At 42.4% G+C, this 14,853-nt stretch overlaps 1 long non-coding RNA gene across 1 annotated transcript in view; it reads right to left on the bottom strand.

The window, feature by feature from the left end:
- Positions 1-1,036: 1,036 nt before the first annotated feature.
- The window catches only part of LOC106148879, a 38,724-nt gene continuing 24,907 nt past the window's right edge, over positions 1,037-14,853 (bottom strand). The window contains exon 3 of the long non-coding RNA XR_001234622.1: positions 1,037-1,767. This is a non-coding gene — a long non-coding RNA (uncharacterized LOC106148879). The remainder of the gene's footprint in view (positions 1,768-14,853) is intronic.

Raw genomic sequence — 14,853 nt, 5'->3', positions numbered from 1 at the left:
CAGGAGGCTGAGGCAGGAGGATCAACAAGGGTTCCAGGCCAGTCTGGGCTACACACTGAGTTCAAGGCCAGCCTGCACTACATAGTGAGACCCTGTCTTTAGGGGAAAAAAAAGAGCCACCACCTGTTAAAGAGGCTTAGCACATCTGGGACTAATTCCAGTGTTCACCCCAAGCTCTCAATCTCCTTGCTGACTGTAGCATTTGACATTGCTGATCACCATCCTTGACGTCCAGGACCTTGGTCCTCTTCAAAGCTTTCTATTCATCCTTCAGTGAGTTATGTACTGGCTGGTTACCAGCCTCTGACGTGGGAGGATAGTTCCTCGGGTTCAGTGTCTACACCCTCTCCATGTCCAAGGTCTTCCTGATACATGCCTCTCACCAGTTTTGCTCCCCAAGTTCCAGTACTGCCCCAAGCAGGCCTTACGTTCCCTTGCCTGGTACTGTTGCTTCTGCTGTTCTCTTTGATGGAGAATTCTCTTTCCCCATCTAAATTTCACCTGTTGGACAAAAACTAACTCAGGCCTTTGCATGAAACCTTTCCAGGTCCTTCTCATAACCATATGGCCCTGATGGGTACTCACGTTATTTCCAGCCTGTGTTAATCACTTCACAACTAACCATTACTGCGTAGGGACACCACATCTATTATTTACTAGTTGCTTTTGTCTTTTCTCATATTTCAAGATTTTCTTTTTCCTTTTTGGTTTTTTTCCAGTACTGGGAATTGAACTCACAACCTTGCACTTGCCAGGCAGGTGCTGTGCCACTGATCTAAATCCCCAGCACTCAAGATTATCTGGTGTGTATTCCTGGGCATTCCCCTAAACACCTTCAAAATACCACATATATAAGGACATGGTAGGCCGGGCATGGTGGTACACACCTATAATCCCAGTACTTGGGAAGCTGAGGCTGGAGGGTTGCTGTGAGTTTGAGGCCAGCCTGGGCTACAAAGTGAGTTCAAGGACAGCCTGAACTATATAGTGAAACCCTGTCTCAAAAAGACAAAAACAAAACAAACCCCAAAACAAATAAAGATATAGTAAATATTTTGATTGGTGTTTAAGTTTTCACTTAATATTTTGATTGGTGTTTTAAGTTTTCACTTCTTGAACCTCCAGCTAATATTATGGTAATTGCATTCTTTTCTATTTTAATAAAATAGAATTGCATTCTATTCTCTTGCAGAATGTATCTGCAGGAGATACATTCAAAGAACCCCAGGGGATAGTACTGAACCTAAGTATAGTGGTTTTCCTAAACGTGTATAACGATAATAAAGTTTAGTTTATAAATTGGGCCTAGCAAGAAGTTTAAAAATAAGAGCAATATATAATAGTTTTCTGTGGTGAAAGTTACTTAAAAATTGTAAATTCTTTGTTCCTATAATTTTCCATTTAATATTTTCCAACCACAGTTGCCTCTCTGTAACAAACTGTACAAAGAAAAACCAGAGGTGGGGGGTACTGTTTTATGCAGAGCGTTTTCAGCTTCTTAACGTAAATGTCCCTGAAGCCTGTGGAGGTGTGGGTCCCCACACGCATTCCATGGAGGGGTCACTTCTGAGATTATTCGTTTAAGTCACCATTGCTGTGAGAAGAGTAGGGAGGTCAGAAGTGCTTAGCTCGGGTGCTCAGTCCTGCTGTCTTTGAAGGCAGAGCAGAGTTGTCCTCACTGAGGGTCACAGCCTACTGTTAAAGTCATGAAGCCAGTGTGATGGAGCTCCTCCAGCTTTTCAATATTTCCAATGTGGTAAAGCAGTACTGTACAGAAAAGTAAAACAGAAAAGAATGCAATTGAAAAATTCAAAGTATATGCTTCTAGTGAAAGTATCATCTGGCAGTTGAGCTGTTATCTTTCAGCCACAAACCTACACTTTCCCCTCCCCTTTGTGTCCATGGGGTTGGGCCTGTGCAAGCCACACTTCTGTCATCTGGCCACCAGGGACACTGGAGGAAGTGCACCAGGGTCGGGGAGCCAAGAACAACTTGCCCCTTCCTGTTGGCCACGGGGCTTGCCAGCACCACCCCAGTGACGGCCCTTCATTTTGGCAGCAGCGTTTCCTGTCCAGCTTTTTATGGCGCTTCAAAACCAGCCTACATCTGGCTGGGCATGGTGGTGCACAACTGTAATCCCAGCATTCAGGAGGCTGAGGCAGGAGGATCACCGCAAGTTCCAGACCAGCCTGAACTACATAGTGAAGACTGTCTCAAAAAAAAAGAACAAACCAGCCACATCGTTTCTCTTGTCCTTTAACCTCAGCTAAGCAGTATTCCTTTTCAGAGGTCTGAATTCTTGCTCTATGGGCCCTTTGTCCAAGCTTCTGGACTCTCATAACCCCTGCCTCATGTCCTCTTTGATTTCCAATGCTACAGGCCATAGCTGCTTCTTGGAGTTATTATTTCTTTGTCACTTTTTAAAATTGTTTATTCTCCCAACATGTTTAGTCAACTACTCACACTAGATTCTTTCTGTCAAAATACTCTGGGTTTTTGTCTTTCCTGAGTAATAAGCTTTAAAATAAAACATTTGTTACTCTTTGAGTCCAAAGACTTAACAAACCACGTCTTAGAGGAGCAGGCACTTTTAAAGTGACAGATGCCTTAAGTGCAAGGAATCAGTCCTGACATGTAGTCAAGCTCATGAGAAGCAGAGACCAAGGTCCTCCACAGCAGATGCTGCTCTGTGAGCCCGGACCCCTGGCCCAGCCTGTAGGAATGCATTCCAGCAAACCTGCAGCTGTCCCCAGAGCTTGCCCTGAATCCATGCTTCAGATGGAATCTGACCTCTCTCAGACATGTGGAAACTCAGCCTTTTGACTTGGTACACCTTTACTCCTCATTAGCAAGCAGAAAGAAGCAAAATGTTAATGATGGAGGCAGCCAGGAAGCAGGACCAGGACCTCAAAGTGAAGTAGAATGTGATGAATGGAAGGAGAGGACTAAAAAGATTTTGGGGGAAGTAGTTGTATCTGATGCTTTCTTGAAGGTATTGTAAAGAGATAAAAGATAAAGAGAATGAGATGAAGACATACCTTGTGCCTACATTGCTACTTTATCCAGTCAAAATGAGAGTTTCACTGTATTTTATTCACTTACTGTACTTATGCTTCCAACTCCCATTAGAAGCAAGACTCAATTACACAAGCCTAATGAACTACTCCATGTTTTAGAAAATCAAAATATTTTTATGTATGCAAAAAAAGGCCACAAACCCTCTTGGCAGTAATCTATGAGGATTCTCCTTGCTTATGGTTTTGCATTTCTTTATGCTAATTTGAAAATATGAGCAGAAACCCCAGGATTTGAGTGTGGTAAGTGGATGGTGATACTCTGGAGTATTGTGGGTACATAAGTCAATGAATAAAAATGTCATCCGGGAGGGCTGGAGTAATAGCACTTTCATTGAGGACTGCAGTTAAGTCATCATGAATACTCTGCTAGAGGCTAACATTAGCAACACTTTTTTCACTAACTGGTTAGGCCCTTACATTGAGTAGGGGAATCCATAACTGAAGATGAATTACTCAGACAGATGTTAGCAAGAGTTACTTCCTTTGTGACATACAGAGTAAATTCTAATGAAGTGAAAAGCATGTCACCTTATTTATCCACTGAAGCGGGTAACAACATAGGAGGAATGTCACAGAAGAAAAGCTCAGGTTTTCTTTTCATAGAAGGCAGCATTGTGGCAAGCAACCCCAACCATAAAATGTTTCAGATCTCAGTGAAAGAAGGAACAGCACAGCTGGCATCCCATTACACCCTCTAAGAAGATATCAATCCTTCCCACCCCTAAAATCCTTTTCTTAGTTTTCTTGTACCCTACTCCAACTATTGAGAATTTAGGTGACGGCTTTTGGAGAAAGATTTCATTTCTTCTCCCTCTTATTTTTCTGGTGCATTTTGGGTTTTCTTTTTGATTTATGTGCATGAATGGTATAAAATGGTATTTGTTGGCTTCCTTGAGTCAATCCTAAATGGTTAACTATTTAAGCAAAGTGTTCATCATCCCATTCTCTTTGATATTCTCTCCTTATGTTCACCAGGCTGCTTGACACCTTTCTCAATTCTCACCTCAAATTTCACATTTCCAAAAATCCTCACTGGTAATAAAGAATTCTAACAGCATTTTTTCTACCTCATCTCTGTCCCTTTTCCCCAAAGCCCTGGTTCTCTGTTCTTACTCTCTTCAGTTGAATTTAGGTTGAAAAAAATAAGCACAGCAATTACTTAAGTTTTGGAAGAAACACATGCTTCTTCCTCCTTGATCTGTGCCAGGATTTATACCTTCATGACACAAGCACTTGATTTTCTAACAGACAGTAATTGATTAAAGCTTGACTAGCATATGTTGGATCCTAGGGGAGAGGGAGAGAGAGAAAGAGAGAGACGGAGAGACAGAGACACAGAGAGAGAGACAGAAACTGGTACATGGTACACACCATGTCCTGATTTTTATTTGGGGGGATGCATCTGACACTACTGCTACATAACTCTATATCATAAGCATCATATAATGTTGTTTTTCAAGTTGTCAACTTTTATGTAAATGCTATAATATTATGCCTTCATGAATTTTCTTTTTTAATTGTTCAACATTGTGTATCTGAGATTTATCCATGTTGATAAGTGTGGATTTAGCCCATTAATTTTAACTGCTATAAACTTAGAATACAATTCATACCTTTCCATTTCCATCTAGGATTATTACTGATAGGTGACACCTTCCTATCATCATCTTGTTCATTGTTTGCTAGTTTTGTTGGGGGGTTGTTTGGTTTTTTTGAGACAAGGTCTTACTATGTAGCTCATGCTGGACATGAACTCACTATGTAGTTCAGGCCAGCTGGCCTCACATTCATGGCAATCCTCCTGTCTCAGCCTCCTGCAAGCTGGGATTACAGGTGTGCATCACCCCTCCTACCCATCTAGTTGTTTTATAGACCCTTTGTTCTCTTACTCTCATACCGTCTTCTTTTATGGTTAAGCAGTTTTCTCTAGTGGTTTATTTCTATTCCTTGAGTTTTATTTTTTGTTTATCTGCCATAATTTTTGCTTTGTGCTTACCATGAGGATTTGTTTTTATGGGGGGAATAGTTAATAAGGTTTTACATTTATTAAACATACATATAGGCTCTACAGAGTGAGCTTGGACCAAGTAAAAGTAGCAAAATAGGTATGTTCCACAGGAGAGAGCAGGCTAGAGTGAAAGAACACTGTAGCAAAGAGTTCACTATCAGCTGTCCTTTTTGTATCTCCAGCTCCTCAAGCCAACATTAGATCTAGGCCATCCTATAGAAAACCTACTTCCGTCAGTGCACCACGCCTCAGGGTTGTGGAGGGGCAGGTCACTGACGTCCTGTCTACTTGCATAGGTCTGGAAAATCACCTGTTCACAAGGGAGGCCTACTTCTTAGCCTGTAGGCAGCAAGGAAGCAAGATAAAGAGTAGTTGAAGTCTTTGTGGTAACCTCAAGGAGTCTAAAAAACATGGCCTGGCCTAGTTCTGACAGGTAGAGTCCAATTTAGCCAAATTGGAGAATTGCCCCCAATTTTGCTAGTAAACCACGGGCACCTGCAGCACTGGCCCACTGACTCCTTAGGGGGAGGCGTGGAGCCTTCCCAGGGGCTCCTATAGAAGCTCCCATAAGATCAGAGTGGAACCCCTGCCCGGGGACTCCCTTAGCAACTTCAGAAACAGTATCCCTTACAAGTGCCTCTATTTTTAAAAATGCCTCAAAAAGTTTTAAGAAGTAGGATGGAGCTACTTGGGAAGAACTTTACTGGCTATTCCTTTGTTCTGCTCAGGCCATCAGGCATGTATTTCTAAATTAGCCAAATTTCTATTAGAAGGCTCATTACTCTCTGGATAGTGATACCCAGAGATAAAAGGGCATCTAGGGGAAAAGTGCAGGTGGGACTTGGAGCCCAAAAAGAAGTAAACTAGGGTAGATGGTGTTAGGGCTCATATCTAAGTGCCCTCCAAAAGCTCGTGCACTCATAGATGGGTAATTTCAGAGGTAGCTGGATTAGCATGTGATACTAGGATTAAAAGTGTGATGCTGAGATTAAGAGTGTGGATAAGGGAAAGCCCAGCCTGGGTGTGGTTGGCACCACCCAAAAGGCTGGTAGCTGGATGAGATAAAAGGAACAGACAGGCTTGCTGCTGCTGCTGCTGCTGCCTCCTGCCTGCTCTGCAGTGCCCCTCTGCCATGCCACCGTGCCTTGGAGTCAGCTGACTATGGACTGAAACCTCTACAAACTGTAAGATGAAGTAAGCCTTTCCTCCTTCAACATTGAGTGTTGGGTATTTTGTCTCAGAAATGAGAAATGTAACTAAGACAGTTGGCCACTCTGGTAGGAGACCAAATTACCAATAGCTATTTTTCCTAAAAGAGTGAGAAAACTGAGTAAAACTTCATGGGGAACAGAAACGTGAGGACAAAAAGGCATATTAAACTCTAAGTTGCACACATGGAACCTAAATGATTTGTTCTGAGACTAGATTAATAACAGGCTCTCTGGCTGCTGCTTACGGCAATGAATGATTGAAAATGGGAAAGAAGAAAGAAGAGGGGAGATAAATTTGAGGTAGACCTATGAACCTCTTACTAGCTGGAAGAAACCAGGGGCCTGCCCCCACACACACACACACACACGCACGCACGCACACACCCGTCCCACATGGTGGGACACACTAGGAAACTGTTCCCGGAGCCATGAGAAAGCTTCCTGAGGTCCCCACGCTCCATGCCCTTCCCTGGCTCCTGGTCCTCTTTCATGTGCCCCGTAGAACTCCCTGCCCCTGCCAGAGCAGCCCTTCATTGATTCTAACCATTGGCTCACTTCTGTTCTCCCAGGTGTCTTCACAGTTTCATATCCCCAGCCCTAGCAGTGTGACATAAAGGAAAAACTTAGTAAATGTTTCTTATATAATAAATAAATGAATGGATGTCACAGGCAAAGAAAAACCTATTGCCTATAGAGCATTGTGCTGGAGAGAATTATGAGAAAAAATAGTGGAACTTGACAGTATTAAATGAAAAGTAGGTATAAAATGGCCTGTATTTATAAAGATTGTCTTTATATCTACAGCGAAGTGTCAATTGTCGCACTGACAATAGACTGAAAGCACTCATTTCTCTTATCCCTTAGCTGTTTCCTGATTTTCATCTCTTATGAGAGAAACCTCAGGCATCCCTCGGACGTTGCTCTCTACCTGTGTCTGCTCTCAGTGAGGCCAATGTGGAGCAAAAGAGCTGTTCCAGAGATTTTTGATCCAGCACCACACCTACTAATCCAGACTCTCCAAAATAGTCCCAGAAAACCAAAGTGAGGAAATAGAGCCTGTTACAGACTTCAAGGTAGTCAGGACATGTCCAGCAGCTGCTGAACATGTTGTGATGAGTCAAAACATTCAGGAATGCAGCAGAGGAGAGACGGGTGAGTCCAGAGTGGACTTAGCATCTCACCCTCAGACACTTCTTTGACCTTGGGAGACCCGGTCTGCTAAGGTCAATTCTGCAACCCTGGTAAATTAATGTGAATAGACCAAACTAAAAACAAATACAGTCTATATTTAAAAGAATACAATACTGTCATGCTTTGAGCTGTATCTACACTTCCAAGGCAGGACAGCAGCATTATAAATATCCTGACTTCCCTCAATTTGTTCTTTTCTCTTTCTGGTTAATAATTGTTGAAACAGCTTATATTTGTACTAAGGTTTATACTCTGTGAGGTGCTTTCTGTTACTTCGTACTAACTACAATTCTTGAAGTAGGTACAAATATGAGCTACATCTTGTAGATGAGATTAAAGTTCAGAGAGATTACCACAGGTGGGTCACACAGCAAGTGATGGGCTATAATAACTGTCTGGGACTCTAATTTATCATAGTGCCAACTTGTTACAATGGAATAACAATCAGAAACCGGGATTCTAATGTCAAGGCTTGTAGGTATTAAGCTGTGTAATCTCAGACTTCAACTTCTAGAGCTTCTTTTCCTGTCTTACAAGAAATGTACATGATAATGCCTTCCCTTTCTGCCTCCTCGAGTGCTTGTGAGGACAGTATAGGTGGTTGATATGTGTGTAAGTGCTTTAAAACCGAGATGGTAATCTGCAGACATCAGGTATTAGCAATCTTTTCTGACAAAATAATCAGGATAATACTTGTCCTAATCTTTCTACTTGGCAGTGCCTTTCATTGCAGCCACTTAGTAATTCTGAAGCTGTCACCTGTAAAACACACCTGTGCCTACAGTCTCTACAGAGGCACCAGCTGCAGGCCAGTGGAGGAGGGGAAGCTCTTCTCAATGTGACTTTAGAGCAATGATTCTGTGTTGTTGCCATTGCATTCTCCTGGGGAGATTTAAACATACAGGTGTCCAGGCCCCACTTTGACCAGTCACAGTTTTAATCTAGAAGTGGGAGAGGAAGTGAGCATCAGTATTTTTTTTTAACTTTCTAAACCTATAATATGCAGCTAATGTTAGGGAGTACTGCTGTTCAGACTATTTATGCATCTCTCTGGCGGCTGAAAGTGATCGCAGTTTTTGAAGGACAGACCTTGTGGTTCTCAAAAAATCCATTTGTTATATAGAAGTACAGAAGTCAAATGAGGTCTGAGGTCACTCGGAAAAGAGAGTCAGGCATTGAACCATGTGCTGAAACTACAATGCTGCTAAAATCCTACCATCGTACAGACAGCAGGCTTGCTGTGCTGAGTCATTTTTCTGTTGCTGTGCTTACTGTGACAAAATACCTGAGATGATAATCTTTTAAAAAGTTTATTTTGGCTCGTGATTGGAGAGGTTTCAGTCCTGGTTGCTTGACCCTGCTGCCTTGGCCTGTAGCAGGGCAGAACATCATGGCTGGAGTGTGTAGTGGAAGAAGCTATTCACTTCATGGTGTGAAAAGGGAGAAAGAGGAAGGAACCGAAGTCCCAATATCCCTTCAAGGGCATTCCCCTAATAACTCAACTTTCTCCCATTTGCCTAAACTCCTAAAGTTTCGCCCTGTCCCTAGAGTGCCACAGACTGTGCACAAGGCCCTCAACACATGGCCCTTGGGGTCACTCAAAATCCAGATCACAGCTCCTCCTTTCTAAAGTGACATGGTTTGAAATCTGGGTGATACATGTGTAGTGGATCTGGTGGTAAGCTCGGCAGAGAGCCTTGGGCAGGACAGAGCCCCTCCGCCATCACTGTCCCTCTACTGAGATCTACTGCTTGCCAGTATTCCCCAGTACCTTCCCTATGTCATAATGATGAGAAAATTGTACACTTTTGTTACAAAAAGAAGTCTTAGAGGATAAGTACATAGAGAACTTACAGCTGACTCTCTGACTTTTGCCACTAATCATAAAGAAGTAATCATGCAGTATTTAAGCATTAATTTCTATTGAAGTCCAATGTATTTGTAAATTATACATGCTCTCTATGATTTTTCTTTTTAAGGTTAATCCAACTAGGCATAAATTTACTTTATAAATAAAAATGTGATATATTTCTTACCTATAAACAGTAGCTTCTAGTAAAAAAATAATTGATTTTCTTTATTGGCTCAAATTTCCCAAATAAGCCATTATCAGAGGAAAAACCATCCATCCAAAATTCAGAGTATAGTTATCATTGGAGTTTGACTTTGTGTCTTCATAAGAGAGGACATAATACTTCCTCACCTTCATCACTGCATTGGTTTCTTGTACTGGAAGTGAAGCAAGCAAATAGTAAAAGGACTTGACTTTTTAGGAGCCCCTTTTAGAATGGAACACCATCCAAAAGAGATATTCCCTTCAATTGTTCCTTTTAGACATTCTCAGTGTGAGCTGCATTGTCTCATTTGATCGCTTCTTTTACAAGAAGACTGCACACAGTTGGGGTGTGTTAGTGTAATTGGACGCTACAGAAGGCTATGAAGACCATGTCAAGATTTCTGCCCCAGAGGTGGTGAGATGAAACAGTCTCCTCATTGGAATGAAGGTGTTGCCTTCTAATGAACTCAGGAGAGAGGACAGTTCATTACCTCTAGGGTTCATCTCTCATGGAATGGTTATCTTCTCACCTGAGAAGATTTTATAGTGTACAATAGCCTGGAGACAAATACCCATGCCTCTGGCATCCCTAAAAACTAGTAATGAAGCAGTGTTTTATTGTGATGCAGTGAGTTTGCAAAAGATGCAACTGGACTAGTCTCAGAGGCTCAGGAACAAAATTGGCTTCCTGGAGAGCTAACAAAAGAAATCTGGCAAGCTAAAAATATTTAAAGAATTTAGTTCCCTCCTGAGAGAATTTCTAGTTACTGAAGTGGAAAAGAGGTGTCTGAGAGGTTTGAAAAGGAAATTTTTAATGAAAAATGCAACCAACTACATTGTATCAGTCAGGGTTTTACTGGAGAAACAGATATAACACAGGATGTACAGATTATGAGAAATTATAAGATTGGCTTACGACGGTCAGCCAGAGAGTTGTATGGGGAAGTGTGCAGAGGGTGTCTGCACACTGAAGACCGAAGGAATCAGTCCAGGGTCTGGAGTTCACTGCAGAGTTCCATGCAAGTCCATACCAGGAGGCTGATGGGTCTGCAACAGAAGGCTGAAGGATCCAAGGTGGAAGCCGAAGAGTCTGCACTAGAAGCCAGGAGACTAAGTCCAAGTTGAAGGTGAAGACTGGAGCTCCTCCAAAAGGAATGGAGGTTCCTCTGTCCTTCTTCATTTCCCTTTTATATTATCTAGGTGATGATCCACCCTAGGGTGGCTCCTCAATACCCAAAGGTGTAGATTTGCTGAGCCAATTGCTGAGCCAAGTTTAGTTATGCTTCTAAACTTCTCAAGTTGACATAATCAATCAACCACTACATACATGAAAGTTTGAATAGAGTATGTGAAAAAATAGTAAGGTCAGGCCTATTATATACTGAGTAATCAAACTGGAGACTTTATATTTTTCCTCATAACGTCACAAAAAAGGGGCCAAAAAGTAAACCTTAGAGGTAATGAACTGTCCTCTACCTGTAGTTCACTGGAAGGCAACTGATGGATTTTTCATCTTAATAAAACTTCTGCTGAGTCACCACGGTGCCGAGCCAATATGGCACCGGCCACTGGAGGCCATGTGCTAAGCCCCGCTCCACTGCTTCTGGGTCAGATTACAATTTCCTACTTCCCTTTTGTAGTATCCTGCTCCCCCTTACCCACCTCTTGCCCAGTCCCATCTGCCACATCAAGCAGTCTAACCCCTAAACCCTGCCTCTAGCCTGGCCCTATTTAGCCTTTGTCCCCAAGGCCGGACCCTCAGAAGCTCCATGTCCCTCCCTCCTGCTGTGGTCTTCCCCATGCTTACAATACAGGCATTTTAAAAATTTTGTTTCTAAACTTTTCTGCACCAGAGAAATCTATCAGCAACACCTTCATTCGCTGAGGACACTGTTTCATCTCACCACCTCTGGGGCAGAAATCTTGACGTGGTCTTCACACGCCTTCTGTAGCCTCTAGTTACATTAATTATGGCCCTGCTATAAATTCCTCCACTCAGCTTGCATTGCACATGTTGTTTATATGAGTGAGATGCAGTGTGTGCTGTGGTCTAGCCCTTAGTCATCAGGCCCAGCTTTCTGACCTTGCAGTGACTTCATCTCTTTGTGCCTTGGTTTCCGTGACTGTAGAATGAGGGAAATAACAACACCGCTCTTTCAGAGTTGTCAAGAACATTAAAGCAATTATTACACAAAAAAAACACTGAAAAATTGTCCAGTACTCAGTAAGAATTCAATAAATGTTTGCTGTTATTACCACCATGCCTTGAGTTTCCTTCACACCTATAAAAATAGCATATTTTGAAGTAAAAAACAAGATACATGTTCTAATAAAAGATTGTTTTCAGGTTTGCAGATGTGTTTTGTGGAAAGTCTGAACAAGATTGTAGTTACACATTTAAAGTATCATTTTAAAATGATATGCAGTCCTAAAGTCCAAGCAGTATGCCACAGCATGGTCCCTGATCTCAAGCAGTTTATGCTTCACTTGAGAAACAGGGCATATGCCCATGAAACATTAAACAAGAACCCAAAGCTGTTCATGACTATGTATAAAATACTGTAAGTAGCAACAGCCATGAGAGCTACAAAACTGCAGACAAGAAGGAATTCTGAGGGAACCGAGTCCTAATTATGCACGTGAAATTTGCAGGGAGCTGCACAGATCTTGAAATAGAGGTAGGGAAGATGAAGGAACTCTCCATGGGAAGGAGGTGAGGACATGAGGGCAAGTCCCAGCCATGCATCAGAAACAGATGGTGTCTGTACGAAATTAGGTGAGATAATTGCCAAACCTACACCAGGCAAAAGTCACAAAGTTGAGGGTTTCCAGTACTACAGTGAAGGAGTCTGACTTTGCTGTGAAAGTCCCTGAAGTTTTCTTAGTTGAAACATAGAGGCTGGGGATATAGCTCAGTGGCACAAGCCCCCGCTTGGTAAGCGTAAGGTCCTGAGTTCAATTCCCGGTACTCCCCCCCAAAAAATCGGGGGGATATAGCTCAGTGGCATAAGCGCCTGCCTGGCAAGCGCAAGATCCTGAGTTCAATTCCCGGTACCAAAAAAAAAAAAAAAAAAGAAACAGTATAAACACAGATATCACCAAAGTAGAGTCATGTGGGTATAGATAAGAAGCAAGTATCAGATGATTAGTAATCTGAGTACAACCTGATGAGGTCCTGCATGGCTAAGGAGATTAGGTACAAAGACTCATTCCCTTCACATGCTTCTGACAACCCACATCTCCTCCAACCAGCCTTTATCAGCTGAGCACACCAGGCAAAGATCAAGAGCACCAGATGCATTTCCAAAGTTTCCCAGGGTATCTGAGCTCTTTCCTTCCTCTCTTCCTTCTTAGATGCTAGAGAACAGAGACCCCACCAATTTGGACAGCCATTCCCATATCCTTCTTAGCTGTCTCATCCTGGTGACTCCCTCTAGCTTTTCATGTGTGTGACCAGTGGATTCCAAATGGTAAGTGATACACATGTCATTTCCCACTAGTGGCCAATTATGGAGGGTGCTCAAATTATTTTTATTCATATGGCTGAATAATGTTAAATTATTAAGACATTAGTAAGTTAAAAGATTAGAATTTTAAAACTTTTATTAATGTATGTCTGAAGTACATAATGAGTACATTCATTGTGGGGTATTGGTCCAAGTATATAACTAAAAGTTTAGAATATTGTCATGATTCCTGCCCTTAACCACAGTTTTGTTTTCTGCAGTTTCAGTTACTCTTGGTCAACCATAGTTTTAATTAAACAGAAAATTCCAGGAGGAAAATGACAGAGTGGTGATCTGCTGCAAAGTTTAGCCTCTCTGAGTTCTGGAATCCAGACGCTGAAAAATAACAACTTGGTGAAGAAAAAAAGAGAAGTAGAATGCTGGGAATCAGGAAGGAACTGACAGGAAAATTAGGAGCTACAGAGAAGTTGGAGAGACATCCACAACACAAAGAAAAAACATAAAAACCATGTCGAAGGTCTCCATGGCGCCAAGGCTGTTGGCTGATGGGAAGGAGAACCTGGCTCCCCAGAAGCAGGGAGAGTACACAGGAACAGGAGATGCAGAGAGAAGTGACAGCAGAATTCACAGCTATTGTGAACTGCAAAGGCATCACAAGGTTTTGCTCTGAGGGGATTTCTTTCACATAGCGGGTAACAGGAGAGGAATTTTAGCAGTGGAGCCTGACATCACCAGACAATGCTTAATCAGAGACCATTTTGGGAAAGGGTTGATTATTTAAATCTGTGACTCAGAACAACTAAAAAATAATTTCTCTTCAGGGTTCCAAGTGTTACCCTTCCTCAGTGACAGGATGAGAGATGGCCATAGGAGACAGCTGCAGACAGTGAGTGTGGGATAGAAAGAGATGTCCTGAGAAATATAAGCTCAGGGTGGGAAGGACATGGGCACTGCTTTCCACAGTGAGAAGCTGTTACAGTTTGGGTCTAGATGTCCCCCTGCCCAAAGCCTCATATAGTCATGGGGGTGGGCTTTACAGGAGCAGCTGAATCTGGAGTTTGCGATTGGTTCATTGTCTAGTGCCAGGAGTGGTACATCCGCACTAGGGTGGGTAACCTGCAAACAATATAAGGGAAGAAAAGAGGCTCGCTCTGCCCCTTTTGCTCTTGTTGCTTTTGTCTTCTGGCACCTCCATGAACTGTTGCCCCTCTGCCGTGCCACCCTGCCTTGGAACCAGCTGATTTTGAACTGAAACTTCTACAAACTATGAGCTAAAAAACTTTTTCCCCTTTAACTTTGGATGTCAGTTATTTTGTCCCAGCAATAAGAGAGAAGTAACTAAGACAGAATTTGGTAACAGGAGTGAGATCATTGCTGTAATATTACCTGACCATGTGGTTCAAGAGCCTTTGGGAAAGGCTTGTGGGAAGAGTTTGGAAAGGTTCACAGATATCACCAAAAAAGATTAGAGCTAGAAATCGTGAGACTGTTCTGTATGGGAGATTGTGGTCAAAGCTCAGAAGACCAGAAGGCTGATAGAAATCCTGCCAGTAAAGACCAGGCTCAGAAGGTTTCCTCTGGGAAGAAGGACTTAGCTATTGGAGTCCAGACAATGTGTATTATGCCTTGGCAGAAAGTTTGTCTGCATTTGACTTATGTCCAGATACTTTGCCTGAGACTGAGATTAAAGGCAGTGGACTAACTAACTGGTAGAAGAAATTTCAAGGCAGTCAAGTGTTGAAGCAGTGGCATGGCTATTGATAGGGCCTTTTAGCCAGATCTGTGTTGAGAATTAAGAGCAAAGAGCCCAAACAAGAAAAAAAGCAAAGAACCCAGAAGGATG

Source organism: Chinchilla lanigera, unplaced genomic scaffold, assembly GCF_000276665.1.
Source record: "Chinchilla lanigera isolate Chin_1 unplaced genomic scaffold, ChiLan1.0 scaffold00030, whole genome shotgun sequence".
NCBI lineage: Eukaryota > Metazoa > Chordata > Mammalia > Rodentia > Chinchillidae > Chinchilla > Chinchilla lanigera.
The sequence above is the reverse complement of the archived record's forward strand: the minus strand, read 5'-3'. Positions and strand labels throughout refer to the sequence as shown.